This window comes from Mus caroli, unplaced genomic scaffold (assembly GCF_978045245.1).
Source record: "Mus caroli unplaced genomic scaffold, Mus_caroli_1 scaffold_4, whole genome shotgun sequence".
Classification (NCBI taxonomy): domain Eukaryota; kingdom Metazoa; phylum Chordata; class Mammalia; order Rodentia; family Muridae; genus Mus; species Mus caroli.
In genome coordinates, this window is record NW_028227259.1 from 30,775,256 (window position 1) to 30,789,560 (window position 14,305).

General features: G+C 43.8%; 1 long non-coding RNA gene across 1 annotated transcript; it reads left to right on the forward strand.

The window, feature by feature from the left end:
- Positions 1–604: 604 nt before the first annotated feature.
- LOC115031091 (uncharacterized) lies at positions 605–3,924 on the forward strand. Its single transcript, XR_003836672.2, has 3 exons — positions 605–814; positions 3,321–3,410; positions 3,700–3,924. It is a non-coding gene; the product is annotated as an uncharacterized LOC115031091 (long non-coding RNA).
- The last annotated feature ends 10,381 nt before the right edge of the window (positions 3,925–14,305 follow it).

The window sequence follows — 14,305 nt, forward strand, 5'->3', positions numbered from 1 at the left end:
TCCCACGCCCTGTACTACCACCAAACCCACAGCTCTTTTATGTGTTCTACAGCCCTTTATCAGACTTTAAAGATAGCCTTTTGCCTGCAGAGAAAAGGAATTCTTTTGCAGTACTGTTTCACAGCTCTGCTCTTTGCTCCAAGAAGATCAATAAGCTAAGGGGTGTTTAGGGAAACAACCCCTGCTCATTGTATCAGAGGGGGGCTTCAGAAAGCAGTGGAAGAGCAAAGCTGCTCTACACACCCTTTCACATCCAAACACAAGTACATATTCATTTACTTCATGTCCGAGTTTGTTTCTGATTGCTGTAGAAAGCATGGAACAAGAACAACTTAGGGAAGGAAAGGGTTATTTGCATACAGGTCCCAGTCATAGTACATTACTGAGGGAAGTTAGGGAAGGAGGCAGAAGAAGCTGATGCCTTGGAGGAATGCTGCTCACTGGCTTGTTCCCCATGACTTACTCAGCCTGCCTTCTTATAGAACTCAGGACCACTAGACCAAGGGCAGCACCACCCACAGTAAACTTTGCCCTTTCCCATTAATCATTAATCAAGAAAATTGGAGGCCTTTTTCTCATTTGAGGTTCCCTCTTCTCAGACGACTCCAACTTTTATCATAAAACTAACCAGGATAGCTCAGGTTCCTGAAATGAAGTGATGTTTTGTTTCTTCACAACGTTCCCCTTCTCCAGGAGGTGGGGCACATTCTTTGTGCTGAACAAAGCAGATGACAACACAGTTGTCCTTGACTGCCATCCTGTCTTGTCCAGGCCACCGTGTCCCTTCAGTTTCATTCTCCACCCCACATGAGCAGTAAGTACCACATGCAGCATTAAGGTCCATGTAGAATCAAACGGGAGGAGGGGTGGAGGCAGAGGCTTTGGGTAGAGTGTCTTTGCTGGGCCTCAGTGCCCTGCTTGGGCTAGCTGGGGGGCGGGGGGGGGCGAGTGGAGGGACCAGCACCAGTTGGGAATAGCTCCTCCTGTCCTAAAAAATCAAAAACACAGCGAGGTCAACAATGAGTGCCAATCTTCTGCTGAGTCCATGGTTCTGAAGCTCACTGCAATATGTATGTGTGTATGTATGTATATATGTGTGTATGTATGTATATGTGTATGTATATATGTATATACATGTGTATGTATATATGTATGTGTGTATGTATATATGTATGTGTGTATATATGTATGTGTATGTATATGTGTATGTATATGTGTATGTATATGTATATATGTATGCTTGTAATAGAATTGCAGAAACTCTTGCCATCCATTCCCTGCCCTCCATAAGAGTCCAACCAAATAAACCAAAGTATGATTTACTGAAGCCCAATTAGGGCCAATTTCTTCACTGGGCTAGCTTACAAAACATGGGTAAGGGGTTACATACAGGAACACAGATAATTCATAGAAGCTGCACCACCCGGAAGTCTCACCAGCATTTAAGACAACTTCCCCATAGCTACATAGAAAGCACTCACCCCACTTCCAGTCTCTGTGTACTCTGGCAGCTCCTGGGACAAAAAAGCCACATGCAATTAGGGCAGAATTGTATGTAAATGGCAGAGAGGCACAGCTGCAATCTCAGTCAAGGGTCCAGGGGGCTTCCCCACCTCCTGTGAGAGAGAGATTGTCAGCAGTAAGTAAGCCCAATCTGGAGGGTCTTGCACAAGTCATTAAGCTGTCCTGCTGACAACGATGGCTGTTAGGGTCAGAGAATGTCTTGTACTGAGCTGTTTTCTGTGAACGAAAGTTTCTGGAAAAAACTGCATCTCACACTGAATCTTCTCTACAAAACTAACTGATTCAAACTTCAATGCTGTGGAGAAGCTGAGATGTTGCAGGGTGAGAGCCTGATTACAGTTTATCCTGGGCTATCCTTACCCCCTATGTGTCTGACCTGACACCATTGGGATGAAAGTAAAAGCTTTCAGGAGACCACTGGCTTCCATAAACCAAAGACCAAGCAAGCTTCTAGTATTGTATGAGGCCGCAGTGGAGCCTTCTCTGCTTGCTTTAATCTGCCCACCTGGTGCATGCCATTCTGTCACTATAAGAACGTCATGAAGCAGTTACCATGCTGGAACATGGGATTTGAGGTAACCTGAATCTGTTCCCAGGTCATGGTCACTTATAGTTTGCTCCAGAATAAAGGACCTCTTTGTGTTTGAGGTGAGGTGCTGTTTTGGCATTAACATTTCCCTTTATCCATGCATTTGATGGATTGAGAACTTCTACTGAGAACAGTCGTCTTAGATTCACCATCCAATTGGGAAAGCAGATGTAGACAGGTGTCCTTTCTCCATTGCAAATCATGGGCTGATTGAGTGGATTTTTTCCCTGCTCTGACAAGTCAGCCCTTGGGCCTTTCTTGTATAAAATCATTGGAAAATACTTTTCTCACGCAGAGAGAGAGAAAAAAAATACGCACCTCTTACCAGAACTGAAAAGGGGCTGAGAGCTAGTCTCCGGCAGAAAATAACAAGCCTCCTCTAGCTTTTTTCCCACTTTGTTCAATCCAAGCAAAATCTCCCTGTACAAATCAAAGAGGAAACACAGGATGGGTAAGGCTTTGCATTTCAAAGTAGTTTTAAACAGGGCGTGCATTTGAAAAATGCGAGTTAGGGAAATCCTGTCAGCTGGGCTCTCTTAAACAAAGAAAAAAGCTGAGGATTTAAACAAGAAATACAAAACACTCTAAAAAAAAACACTTTGCTAAGACCATTAATCAAGGTTGTTGTTCTTCTTCTTAAAACCACATTTATTTATTTATTTATTTATTTACTTACTTACTATGGGGTTGAGGCACATACCCACCACGGTAAGCATTTGGAGGTCAGACCTCTTATGGGACTTGGTTCTCTACCTCAGCTATATGGGTGCTAGGGCTTGGCAGACAACAAGCATCTTAACCTGATGAGTCACTTTTTAGGCTCCTCGGTTAAGCTTTCATTTTAAATTATTCACCTGGTAAGATTGGGTTTTGAAAATCTCGTATTGGGAGACTGGTGAGAAAGTTCCGCTCGTAGCCGCCCAAGCCTGGAAACTTGAGTGTGACTTCTGAAAGGTGTCTTTAGGAGAATTTATTAAATGGTGAATCCAAAAAGCAGGTATAATTTATGTTTTAAAAATATAGAACAGGCGGGGTATGGTGGCACATCTGTAATCACAGTACTCGGGAGGCTGAGGCACGTGGGTCAAAAAATGAAGGACTACTCAAGCTACAAAACAAGACTTGTCAGAAACAAGGTAGTCATAGTGAAACAGGCTCATCTCCAAACACAACTTCATTTCCACCCATATTCCAAAACTGGTTCCAGCTCCAGAGCGTTTTGCATGCAGTGCCAACGATGACCAGCAGGTGGCGCCATGAGGGCTCAAGCAGGCCGGCAACTAGAAGCGAAAGCCAGGTAAGGTGGTCAGCTCCTACCTCCATATTTACAGCACAGATACCTGCAAAAGGCAAACTGTGTTCTCCTGATTTCTTTCTGTTTAAACATATTTGACATTCCATCTTTTATTAACATGTTCATATCTGAGACAATTCTCTGTACACTGCCACACTGCCTCAGCACAGGGTATCAATCACAGACCCCATAAAAACATTATATATGTCTTAATTGTCTTGAAAACTTGGCAGAGTAATTGAAGGATCCAAAGGTCAAAAAAAAAATCTACTTTGTCTTTCTTACTTTTTAGAAAACAGAAACCCAACAACACAAAGATTGATAGGAATACATTTCCTCGTCTCTTCCGCATGTTGTATTATGCAGTAGAGATGTCAAGCTGACAGGATTCTGTTATATCTTCTGTCTGACGAAGAACATGCCTTAGCACGCCTATTAATTGAGATGCTAACTTATAAAGAAAAAGGCTGACTGGAGAAACCATGAAAGAGTCAGCGCTGAGGAAAGCATTTCTTCTGACTGGTAAGAGCCAATCCCAAGACAACACATCACATTGGAACAATCATCTACAGTTTGCACAAAGACCCATGTGAGAGACCAATGGGTCGCCCTTTCTAGAGGAGAGCGAGGCAGGGTCCTAGAGCATTGCTGTCCATAGCACTGGGCTCATTACACCTTCTTAGACTCCACATAGGAACAAGTCCCAAGTCTACACATAGGGGCAGTTGTTCACCTTGGAAGCAGTATGTAGCCCAGGTTGGCCAAACTCCCTTCCTCTGCCTCCTAAGTGCTGGGATTACATGTGTGATCCAGCAAGCCCAGTCAGCCCAGCTAGCCTAGCTGTGAAATATTTCTTCTAAGACAGGGTCTTACATGTGTGTGCTCTCTCTCCTCTCTCTCTCTCTCTCTCTCTCTTCCTCTCTCTCTCTCTCCCTTCCTCTCTCTCTTTCTCTCTCTCTCTCTCTCTCTCTCTCTCTCTCTTACACACACACACACACACACACAGAGACAGAGACATACACACCTGAGAATGTCTCCTAAATACAGCAGTGGAATTATAAACTTGGTGAGTGAGATGAAGCCTCTGTTTCTCCATGGAGGTGAGCGTCTGGGAGCACTCAGGCGGGCTGTCTCCAGATGTGGGCTCTAGAAGTGAGCATCTGGAAACAGGCAGGCAAGATGTCTCCAGGTGTGGGCTCAGAAGGGCTCTATGCTGTTCTCTTACTAATCTAGGTTAGTTAGTTCTAGGCAATGCATATGTTTGTTTCAGTAATAAGGAAAACCATCAGGAAACTTCATTTAAGCCTGGTTGACATAGTCAGGCTAGGCAGGACTACATAGTGAGACTCTGTCTTAAAAGAAAAAAAAATAATAATACAGCTGGGCTTGGTGGATCACACCTGTAATCCCAGCATACAAGAAGCAGATGAAGGAAGATCTGTAGGTTGGCCAGCCTGGGCTACATAGTAAGTCCTAGGACAGTCTGAATTATAATATGAAACCTGGCCTGGGGTGGTGCTAGAGTGATGACTCAGTTTAAGAGCACTGATCTGTTCTTTCAGAGGACCTAGCTTCTATTTCTAGCACCCACATGGCAGTTCACAACCTTCTACCTCTCCAGTTCCAGGGGATCCTGACACCCTCTCCCTATCCTACAGAGGCACCAGACACTCATGTGATATATATGCAGGTAAAACACTCATACACTTAAGATAAAGCATTAATTAAAATTTTACTGAATGTTTGGCCCATGTGCTTGTTCACTTTTGCCAACTCAACACAAATTTTGACATATCTAAGAATAGGAAATCTTAATTGAGAAAATGTCTCCATTAGCCTGGACTGTAGGCAACTGTCTAGGGCATTTTCCTGAATGATGATTTATGTGGAAGGGCCCAGCTCAATGGAGGTGGTGCTGCCACTCCTGGGCAGATGGTCCCTGGTAGTACAAGCAAGTAGTCTGGGCAAGCTGTGGGAGCAGTCTAGTAAGCAACATTTGTCTAGGGCATCTGTTTTGGTTCCTGCCTCCAGTTCCTAGTTCCCTCAGTGACAGAGCAAACATAACCTGAGAGTTATAAACCGGAAACCCCTTTTCTTCCTCAAGTTGCTTTTGCTTATGGTGATTTATCACAGCAATACAAACCTCAAGGAACACAACCATGTAGTTATAACCAAGTAATAATAACCAATATCAGAGTTAAATGCATAGAAGGAAGATATGCATTTTGCATGCATTATGAGCAGAATGAAATCAAATTGTATACATTAATAAAGGAGATACCTAGGTCATAGATTGCTGAGAATCTGGGCAGTAGCCTCTCTGGTTTGATGTGTTCCTTCCTAAATTCAAATGTCCAAATGGAATTTGGAAGCTAAAGTGGAAGGATGAAGAGGTGAGCTAAGGCCTCAGGTTCTTCCCCTTGGGAATGGGCTGGGATCCTGGTAAGAGCACCTTTGTCTTCCTCTCGCCTTTCTCCCTCTCCCTCCCACGGATGCAGCCACACAAGACCACGTTGGAAACGGGGTGTGGTTCTCATTAGATCCTGAGCCTGCTGGCACCTTTATCTTGGACTTGCAACTTCCAGTGCTGTAAGAGATGAATCTCTGTCCTTCATAAATTAACCAGTCAATGACACTTAGTTACAGTAGCACAGAGGGACCAAAATGAAGGCTAATTTTATACTTTTCTTCATTTCATGTTTCTACAATGAGCCTGCATTACCTTCAGTATCAAGAAACAATATTTTTAATGAAATAAAAAAATGAGCTAGGACACATGGCATAATCAAAACTAACTCAAAATGGCCTGGAGACTTAAATGTAAACTCTAAATTATAAAACTTGTAGAAGAAATCTTTGCTTTGCATTTACCAATGATCTTAGCAGACCGAAAATACAAGTTAAGTAGACTTCATCTGAGCCTTAGACTCTCTTTGAAGGACAGTTACAAATATGAAGCTGGGTGTGCTGGCACACACCTTTAACCCCAGCACTCCATAGGCAGAGGTAGGGGGATCTCTGAACTCAAGGCCAGCCTGATCTATAAAGCAAGTTCCAGGACAGCCAGAGTTACGAAGAGAAACTCTGTCTTGAAAAAAAAAAAGCACACACATGAACATGTATGCACACACATGTGCACATACACAAACATAAATGCACACACATACACACAAATAATATGAAGAGATATGTCACCAACCGGAGAAAGTATTTTCAAAACACAACTTGAAACCATCATATTAAGAACATTCTAGAAACTTGGTAAGAGAAGAAAATTCACCTATAAATGGGCAAACGGTTTGAACAGATGTCACAGATGTGACACAGATGTGTTACAGGTATGTGAAGGTAGAGCAGAGAAAGACAGGGTGCTTAACTGCCGTTAGGGAAAGGGCCAGTTCAAGCTACAGTGAACGCCAACCGCTCCACATCTGTCTCGGCCTAAGTCAATTTTTGTTACCAGCCAATCTGAAAGTCCCACATGCTGATGGGGATGGGGACAATGGTATTTCTCATGAGCTATAGTGCCCATGGGGGCGTGGCTTCACCATGAAGACCAGCAAGCAGTTCCTTGTGGGTGAACTCAGTTTCTCATGAAATGTCACTTCCCAGAAATGTCACTTCCAGGTGTCTGCTGTCTGCTGGTCTGCTGAAGAGAAACAAAAATATAGCTATGTCTGAGAATGTTTATAACACTTTCTTCTTCCGCCCTCCCTCCCTCCCTCCCTCCCTCCCTCCTTCCCTCCCTCCCTCCCTCCCTTCCTTCCTTCCTTCCTTCCTTCCTTCCTTCTTTTTCCTTCCTGTTCTTCCCCTCCCCCTTTTGCTTCCTCTTTTTAAAAGACAGGGTCTCTCAATGTATTCCACACTGGCTTGGAGTTTGCTTTGTAGCTCAGGCTGGCCTCAAACTCAAGCCAATCCTGTTTTAGCCTTCTGAGTGCTGAGGTGGCAGGCATGTGCTTCTGTGCCTTTTGTATAACATTTTCTTACTTGCAAAGCTGGAGACAGCCCCAGCCACTGGGCGAGGCGATAAGGGTGAGCAGGCTTCATTGCTGCAGTGCGGTACTGCATGGTCTCAAGAAAGGCAGGATACAGATACAAACCACAGTGGAGAAGTCCCAGATGCACCGGGCTGAGGAAGACCACATCGGGTATGATTCCATTTGTAAGATGTTCTAGAAATGGCAACAGAAAGACAAAGAGGATCAGAAGGCATGATTGCTGGGGAAAAGGAAGTTATAAACTGATCCATGCCGGCTGAGGTAGAGCTGTATCCCTCTATGCTTTTTAACAGGACTTGGAGCCAAATTAAATGAGGCTGGATCCATCTTTTATCTGAGTTTTCACGGTCATTGTAAAGATGAGAATATTATGGAGATGGAGTGTGGACAATTGTTCTGGATGCTACTGAACTGCCCCATTAGAACTGGCCAAATGAGGCGTTTCTATGCTGTCCCCCCTCCAAGACACTAATCCTTAACTGCTGCTATGTGTGGCACAGTTGCTGGCAAAGCCGGTTTGTCTGACACTCCATGTGTTGCCCACTCCCAGCCTGACTCACGTCTTGTCAATCATCAGAAGGCCCAGAGGGAGGCCCTGCCTCATGCCCCCAGCCTGACTCATCTCTTGCTGTTTCTGCTGTTGTTGTAAAATGAGGCACCTGGAATAGTTGTAATGTTGCATCAAGACACTGGCCCAAGTGACTGTGGACACAGTGCTGTGACTAAATGACACTAAGCACAAAGGATGCTAGATCGGCTGGCAGGGATTTTCACAGCCAGATCTATGACACTTTAAACTTAAACCCTGAGAAGATAAACATTTATAACCCACAGAATTGAAAAAAGAAACCATAGTTCCATGTTGACAAAATGTGATATCTGGAGACAGGAATTAATGGACAAGAGAAAACCCGTCACAGTAACATCCCAAGCCGTGAGTAGGATCACAGCTTCGGGCAGCACTGTTTGATGCTTGTTATAAAACCCACCGATTCAGCCAGGAATCTCTCAGGATAAGGAACCTCCTTCAAGTCACTCTGTCACATGGTCTCAGTGACCACGTGATCCACAGAATTCCCAGTGATCCTCAGAGATCCACAGGACATGTGTTACTCAGGGAGTGAGAACTTCTAAGTGAGAACTGGGCTGATGTCACTTCACTATGGGATCCAAGCCACCATCCCTATGGTGCCCACCCCAGTGGTGATCAGTGAGGACACTCATACTCATTCTGTGGTGGCACTACTGGCCTAAAACTAGACCAAGCTAGATACATGGAGAAACATCCTGCCAAGTCCTCCGCCAGTGTTCTTTGAAGGAGGCAAGGGCACGGACAACAGAGCTGGATGCAGGACCCATCTTAGCTTAAGTAGATGTGTAGACTTGACTTCTAAAGGCAGCTTGTGACCATAAGCCAGAAAAACACATGAATGTTCCCACGTTGGTGTATTCTCATTTTGTGACGACATCACAGTCTGCTTCATCCTCCCTCTTCTCTCCCCTCCCCTCTTCTCCCTTCTAATTTTGTTTTCTACTCATCTTTGTTTGAAATTTTTGTTGATGTTGTTCTTGTTCCCAGTGCTGCAAAAGCACTGCTTCATATCTTATGCATGTGTGTGATACTCAGGGTGACATGCTTGTATGGACATCACTCATTGGATGTAGCCAGGTCACTCCACAGTGGTTCCTCTGCAGTGTTTCCAGCACCATAAACGTCCTCACTGGCACCAGTTGAACATCTCCTCTCTGACGTGTGAAACGTGGTTGCTTTTACCTCTTCGTAGTGTGTGTCTCAGCAGCTCCTTATATTACCATTAGCCACTAAGTTTCCTCATCTGTAATCTGGGTTTTTTTTTTGTTTTTTTTTTTTTGGTTTTTTTGCCTATTTTCCTGTTGGCCTATTTGTATGTTTTTAATAAGAAATTTGTAATATGCAGGGCATGAATCATTTGCTGAGTATGCTGCAAGTATCTTTTCTTGGTTCATGGCTTGTCATTTCACATTTAAAAATATGTATATGTGTTTGTCTTTGTGTGAATATAAGTACAGGTGTCCACAGAAGCCAGAGGTGTCAGACCCTTGAGGGGCTGGAGTTACAGGGAGTTATGAGCCACACAGCGGTGGTGCTGGGAACCAGACCTTGGTTCCTCTGTGAGAGCAGTACATGCTCTTGGCCATGAGACCTCTCTCCAGTTTCATGTTTTCACACTTCAAATATCTGCAGATACAGACCAGTTTCTGTGTGTGCTTGTGTGGATGTGTGTGGATACATGTGTAAGCCAGACGAAAAACATCAGGTTCTCCAGTATCATTTCCCAGGAGCCATCCACTTTAATTTTTGAGATAGGATTTCTCACTGAGACCTGGGACTCACGAAGTAGGCAAGACCCAGTGTCTGTCTGTTTCTTTCTCCTCAGTGCTGGGAATACAAGCACGTGCCACCATATGCAGCCTTTTTATATTGGTTCTTTACACTTGCAGGGTAAGTACTTTACTGAGTGAACTGTCGTTCGAGCCCTCTACCTCTGTTGATTTAGTCTATTGGATTGTTTTGTTTTGTTTTAAAGAATAGCATGTATATCATGCTGGCGTCAAACCATGGATGTCCTTGAGATTCTGCTCTTCTCGTCTTCAAGTAGAGCATTGGGATTGCAGTTGTGCACTCTGATGCCATTTTACACAGCACTGAGGGTGGCACCTAGGGCTTCACGAATGGTTCAAGCACCCTACAACCAACTGCACTACGCCCAGTTTCTCCTTCAAATGAACTCAGACAGTCCCTCCATCATCCATTATTCTCTCTGCCCTTGTCCTGTTTTTGCTTTGTTCATTGGTTTGTGTTGGTGTTGTCTTAAATGTGCTTTTCTTTTGGGGCATGCATGCCCTTAATCACAGCATGTGGCGGGGCAGAGGCTGGTGAATCCTGTGACTTTGAGGCCAGTCTGGTCTACGCACTGAGTTTCAGGACACCCAAGGCTATATAGAGAGACATTTCAAAAGACTAAAATAAATAAATTAAATTAAAATTTCTCCTTCCTTCCTTCCTTCCCTCCTTCCTTCCCCAGTTCCTTGACTTAGGGCCTCACTGTGTATCCTTGGTTGGATGGGAATTGGCTATGTAGATGAAGATGGTTCCAAGCTGTCAGTAGTCCTTTTTTTCTTAGGCCCCCAAGTTCTGTGCCATTGCACTATGTTGGTTTTTATTTAATATATATTTTACATCTATCTATCTATCTATCTATCTATCTATCTATCTATCTATCTATCTATCTATTTTGTGTGTGATGTGGTCACAGGCACAGACAACTTGCTGTTGTGGTTGTCTTCTTCCATTTTGTAGGTCCAGGAGATAAAACTTAGGTTGTCAGTTTCAGTGGCAAGTGCCTTCACAAGGTGAGCCATTTCTTCCATCCCCACATCTTGATTTAAAATAACTCTTCGCTATCCACTGAATTGATATAATTCTACTAATAGGCAGCTGTTTATCAAAGCATTGATGTTTCCTCCCCTAAGCTCCGAAGGTTAGCAGCAAGCTAACTTTGATGATCACAACAATACTTGCTAATTGTCTAAAGAGGCACACTGGCTCTTTTGAATAGCAAGACAATTTCATAATTGTTTTTCAGTTCCTATTCTGGCAGTTTCTATTTGTTAACCATGAAAACTTCAGTCTGAAAATATTCAATGGAAAATTCCATATGTCAGCATTCCTATGTTTTAAATTGCACACCATTCTTAAGTGACAGAATCTCTTGGGACAAGAGTCATTCCTTGTCTAACACATCCATGCACTGTACCTATGCCTGTCAATCACTTAGCTTCATCAGTTAAAAGTTGGCTGCCACGAGGATGCCTTCGTTCAGCTCACCCTTATCTTAATAATAGCCTGAGGTGAAAACTTTTATCCAGCATATCCTTAGAGTTGTTTCATTTCGTCATTAGTTATTGGTGGTCATCTCTTACTTGCTGAGCTTACTAACTGAACTTTGTCATAGGAATCTATAGAGAAGAGTGTAGGACACAGAAGGACAGCTGCTCTTCCTTTCATTTACCCACTGGTGTCAGAAAAGGAGAGGACTACTGGATATATTATCTTCAGTCATGAGGGATAGATCTTCAAATTACAAGTTAAATATTGGCAAAGCAAAAACCAGCCCGATGTGGTGGTGCACACCTGTAATCTTACAACTTGGGTGGTGGAGGCAGGAGAATCAGGAGTTAAAGGTCTTCCTCAATTACAGAGTTTGAGGCCAGCATGAGCTACATAAGATCCTGCCTTCAAAACAAAACAAAATCAAAATCCAAACCAAATAAACAACTCCAGCACTGCCCTTTGGTCTGGCTCATTCTATGCACACAGCCCTTCTTCTTCAGTCCTCCCATTGCCCACACTATTTGCTGGTGTATCTGTGATGCCCATCTCTTCTGCCATGTTCAAACTCCTTCTAGGCAGAGATAACTCAAGCTGATTCAACATGCTGGGTATGCTGTGGAGAATGCTATAAATGGCAGCTGGCAAGTGGAATACAAATACTAGTTGGCAAATGCTTTTTTTTTTTTTTTTTTTTTTTTTGCACAGGGAGGGATGTTTGGACTTCATGCCACAGGCAAATATTTATCCATAGCTCAGAAGTCAGAAGTCCACCTTCCTTCCATTTCTGCTGGTGAAGGAAAGTGGCACGACTCAGGCATTTCCTTCCCAGCTTTACTCGGTGATAAGATGGAGTCCACCTTTGTGGAGTGGAGGGGCCTCACTAGACCCATGCCACCTCTGAAGACAGGCCCTGCAGATACTGGAGTGGTGAAGACTGGATCCTACCCAGGGCTGCCCTAATCCTTCCCATTTTTCAGCTGGACCTTTTGGCTCAAGACATAGCCCCCTAACTGTCACAAATTGGGTGGAGAATTAAGGAGCTAGCAATTACCTCAAAGAAGGGGCTAATATCTCTTCACAGAGATAGAGAGAGAGAGAGAGAGAGAGAGAGAGAGAGAGAGAGAGAGAGAGAGTGATAGTACAGTCACTACATAGAATGATACATAGTCACTAAACAGGATGTGGGTCCTGGTTCAGATTATGGGGTCTTGGTCAATCCCTTTACTCTTGAAGATGTCGATTTACTTATAAGTTACAAGGTGATAATAATCCCATTATTTCAGAACATATGGGGGTCATGTGTTTCTTCAATTCTTAAAACCTTTAACATTAGTTCTTCCTAAACTTTAGAAGTTACCCGAACTCAGCATACTCACTGGATAGCTAGGTGTGATTAGGCAGCTTAGGAAACTCTAGGCACTTGTTCTAGACTTGTTAGATGACCTCTGTGAGGTCATTTAGTGATTCAGAGATTCTTGCGTATAAAGGGACCTCTCTCCACCCAGTTGTTTTTGATCACAGGATCGAGAGTGCCAGGTACTCATGGTCATCAAAGATGTAACTGGAGCAGTGGCTCCAGCTCACTGTCTTACCAGATAAATACTAAAGTTGCACTCTTATGGGACTAAGCTAAAAACCTGCAAGCCTCACTACACTAAGAGAGATTGAGGAAACGTGTGAGAAACTCTGAAAAGTAAGGAGAGTTCCCAAGAGAGAGCCACTGAGCTTCCCTGTCTAGGAGCTTTTATAGAGTCATGGGGAAGAAGGGAACAAAGGTTTCCTGGGCTTTCATGGCCCTCCATTGGGAGGACCACACCCTCTATGCATGCCTCCTCCACTAGCAGAAAAAGATGCTCTCTCTATTCATACACTGCCCACCCAGTTAGGGATGGTCAAAGTGTGCCCCTGTTCATCTCTGATTTGTGCTTTGTGAACGATTGGCCTTGCTACCTCAGACCTGGCAGGTGTCTCAAGTCCTTTGTTCTTATAGCCACATGAAGTAGCTATAGTTGTTCTTCGTCAGCTTCTTGTCTGTAGGATAGTCTAGTCACTTTTCTGAGTAGGTGGAGGCCTCTTGTTAGAAACCATCTTTACTTAGAATTCAATCTGTTACAATGAGCTGCATTAGAAGCAGGGATATATAAAAGAGTAATGGTGCCTAACACATGTTTCCTGGGTGTGGTGATTTCAATGAAAATGGCTCCCATAGGCTCATAGGGAATAGCACTATTAGGAGGTGTGGCCTTGTTTGAGTAGGTGTGGCTTTGTTGGAAGAATTGTATGCCCAGTGTCTCTCTGTCTTCCTGATGTGTGAGGATCCAGATGTACAACTGTCAGCTACCTCCCAAGCACCATGTGTACCTGTTATGCTGTGATTCTTCTTACCATGACAATAACGGACTAAACTTCTGACTTGTAAGCCAGCTTTAATGAGATGCTTTCCTTTACAAGAGTTGCTGTGGTCATGGTGTCTCTTCACAGCAACAGAAAGCCTAACAAGAACACTGAGGCTGAGGGAGTGTCTCAATGGAAGCTCGTCAGCTACCCCATAGACACTGGCCTTGCTCCTTAGAGTTTCTGCCTGTTTCTGCTAAGGTCCGCTTGGTTATCTCATAGCCTTCTGCAAGCATCTTTGCTTTTCTTCTCTAGTGTTCCCGGCCCCACCATTTTAACCCTAATTTCCTTTTAAATCCAGGTGTCTATTCCCACTGTAATGTGTGAGCACATTGTGTTTTTTCACTGTGGTCTCTGTTCTCTGACTGCCTACTGACATTGGCTCCTGCCTCATCAGCACCATAAAAACTACACCCAAGGAAAGATCAGGGATGACATGGGAGGTGGCCTTATTAACAAAAGGTAAAGCACAGCTTACATTTCTCTCTTGAGACAGGGTCTTACTCCACCAAGTCTGGCTCACTCTAACTTCTTAGTTGGTGTATTCAATGGCCAGGCTTATGTATCTGAGACACATAAGTTATGTATCTGAGACCTTCAAGTTATGGTTATTAGTTTGATGGTGCCAGTTT